We start from the raw sequence: 3186 nt of genomic DNA, 5'->3' as shown, positions 1-3186 counted from the left end.
TTTTTCTTTTTCTTTTTAACTGAATTTCATGCCCTTGATTAAACCCCCAAAGCAGGCCACACTGTTGACAGTTTGCAGCTTTTGAACAGACATTATCACTTGGGCTGGACCAGTTTTGACAGATGCTGCTTTCTGTGACATCAGTTTGAATCTAGGACTACTCCCCTGATCTTCCTGCATGTGACAGAAGAGATGTGTGCGTGAGTTAAGCCAGTGGAAAAAACCTTGACGTTCAAGTCCCAGCAATTGAAAGAATGACAAGCAATTCAGGAAGTATTATTGTTCTTTAAAAAAAGAGTGAAGAAAAAAACACCCTGGTTATTTGATAATTGTTAGTAGCAGCAGTATTAGTTATTATTAATAAATATGAATACAAATATATAAGTATATTAAGTGAATTGGTACACTACTTAATTCTACTAAAAGTCTTAATTGATAGTATAATATCCTTAATTACTAAGTATAAATGACCATCATCATCATCAGTATCTGGGGTGTGGTCATGCCTCAGAGGCCTTTTCACAGACCTGGGACCCATTAGGTTAGAGAGTATAGAAATGCAGGTCTTGCACTAACGAGTTAATAGTCTAAGTAACCCTCAGTGCAGCTAAGTGGGTAATTGATTGATTTTCCAGTCTGCTGGCTTCAAAAAGAAATTTGTTTTCGATTGAGCAAAACTTCTCATTTCATTTTCATTCTGTTTTTTTTAAGTGTCAGCAAATATTGAAATGAAACTTCCTTTTTATGTGAAAAAAAATCAAACGGATTCTGAAAACATCAGACAAAACGTTGTTTTCTCTCTCTTTTTGGCCAAAACAACTGAATGAATTTGACCTGACTTTACAAATGGATTTGACCCACCGCAATGTCCACTTCTTTTCATTCTTGTTGAATAAGATAAAATATTCAGCTCCAAACTGTTGTCCTACCCCAATCAAGAAGAATTCATCTCTGCATGTAGCAGGAGATGGGAAGTAATCTCTTTAGACAGGCCATGTTCTATAAAGCGGTTTCTTATCCTCCCGAGTCAAAAGGTGCTGTACAAATGCAGTGTATTGCTAGGTACAGCGGTAATGCCGTCCATTTTGCAGAACTGTAAAGCCCCGTGTACACTGCGAGAGAAAAAGCCCTCCAACTTACCGTACTCTCAGTGGTACAGAATAGCGTGATGAGAACTGCAGGCTTGGAAAGCCTTGTTAGGAAATGATGAGGGAAACAGATGGCTTGGTTGTAGCCCATGCCGATTGGCCACATTTGAAAGAGGGTCATGGGCAGTCTTGGGAGAGGGATGTCACCCTGCTTTTCAGTACAGATTAAAAGGGGTCGGTTTAACATTCCTGGCCTGTGAGTTATCAGCAGCATTGGCTGCAAGATAAGTGAAAAGTGCCAAGAAAAGCAACAGCCACCGAACTCTGTGGTCATAACAGCAGTGGAGCACTGATAACTGCAGCCTCCTGGATACACAGGAGCCCGAGCTATCTGCTGCAGGTTTACACCTCCTGCCTGTAAAGTGATGGGGTCAGTCCAGATTGCTGTACAGGTCTGAAGTCAACCGGGCTGTATCTTTTTACAGCGGCTCTGGTTCTGGCTGTGGACGCAGTTGTACAGGACTCCAGAGCAGCTTAGTATGTGTTCAGATTTAAAAAATAAAAAAAACAGCCCTCGAGCTAGCTTCTTTGGTCACAAGGGATTTCCCCCGCATGCTATTGCCACAGACTGTGTAGGGAAATGATCTGGAAGGGAAAAAAAGAAAGGTGTCATGTCTGAGGTGGCCCTGAGCCCTGTTTGTCCCCAACCACTGGCCCACCCCTTGACATCCTCTAGGGCAGTGGTCTGCAGGCCCCTGGGGATTTGCAGACTGTTGGAGGGGTCCGTGAAAAATTCCTATGATCAGTCAAAAGTATGTGAATACCCACACTAACAATTCAAAGGCTAAGTACAGACAGTCAAAAAGCCTGAGGCTGAATCAATTCAGTCTTTGCAGGTCAGTCTAAGCTGCAGAGATTAAACTGAGAAGCAAATGTACAGACATTCACTTTTGATTCAGGAAATGCAGCCATATGCCTGCCTGCACTGGGTCAGGCCAGAAGCTGTGGGGTCCTAGAGTACGCCTGCTGACCACTGCCAAAGGGAAGGGAGTGAAGCTCCAAGGCTTTTCCCTCCTCCCTGCTGAAGTGGAAGGTGCATGGCCAGGCCCCAGCCCTAGCCTAGCACGCTGGAGGGTAGGGGTCTAAATCTCCTCCTTGGTCCGCATGGGCCTTCAGCCCAGATCTGCCTGGGCAGGGGGGGCAGGCTTCTGCACTGCCCGCTCCCCACTCCAGGGGGTGGAGAGGGCAGCCCATCCCAGGCTGAGGAGGGTGTTGGTGGTGAAAAAGATAGTGGCATTGAATTCATAAAAGCTTGAACAAGAATAGTCCTTCCTCTGAAGCGAGCGTGTATTGAACACAGCCATTTGCAACCTTGAGCACACGACAAAGAACAAGCAAAAATCTTTACCTAAGCTAAGATACATCCCAGTAAAACACAGCGAGAGCACACACAACTTAGTCTAACTTAAAATGCAATGTAATAAGCCAAAATTAGAAGAGAAAGCCTTGCATAAGTCTGGCGTAATCCTAAAGTGCCTCCTTACAGCCAGGTATTCAGAAAGTCCTTGGGGAATCAGCAGGTAGTGTTAGGTGTTGGAGTGGAGATCCCACAGGCCTCATCTCTGCTTGGGTTTTTACAGGAGCACTTGCACCCCCGTGTCCTTGGGTGCCTGGACGTTAGCATGTCAGTGACAAGTCAGGTCAGGACAAGGGGAGTAGGAACTGGAAGAGGCACCCCACACTTCCCCTCCAACTCCAGTGACCTACCGTAGGTGACAGGATGTTCTTGTTGTCCAAAGAAATGTCTGATTCCTGAACAGAGCCCTCTTACATTCTTGACTGCAACAATATACAGTAAAAGCTCTGTTATCTGGCATCCCCCAGGAATGGAGGATGCCGGATAACAAAATATGCCAGTTAATTGAGCAGCCTGAACAGGCATCCTTGCTTGTTTGGGCCTCCACTTCTCCCGCCCCATCCAGGGCATTGCTGCCCCTCCCGCGAGCCCTGTGGGACAGGGAGGTGGGCCCCACGCAGCCTGCTATGCCCCAGGCTGTGGGGGCTCAGCAGCGCAAGCTGCTTTCCCCCGGGCCATGGG

General features: G+C 46.3%; 1 protein-coding gene across 1 annotated transcript in view; it reads left to right on the top strand.

Annotated features, from left to right (window-relative positions):
• Window positions 1-3186, top strand: part of ADRA1D (adrenoceptor alpha 1D) — a gene marked incomplete at its 5' end in the record, with an annotated part of 134790 nt that overhangs the window by 57033 nt on the left and 74571 nt on the right. The window lies entirely within an intron of this gene.

Source organism: Gavialis gangeticus, unplaced genomic scaffold (genome assembly GCF_001723915.1).
Source record: "Gavialis gangeticus isolate Ggan-Ray unplaced genomic scaffold, GavGan_comp1, whole genome shotgun sequence".
NCBI lineage: Eukaryota > Metazoa > Chordata > Crocodylia > Gavialidae > Gavialis > Gavialis gangeticus.
Note: the sequence above shows the minus strand (reverse complement) of the source record. Positions and strands in the feature narration are given on the sequence as shown.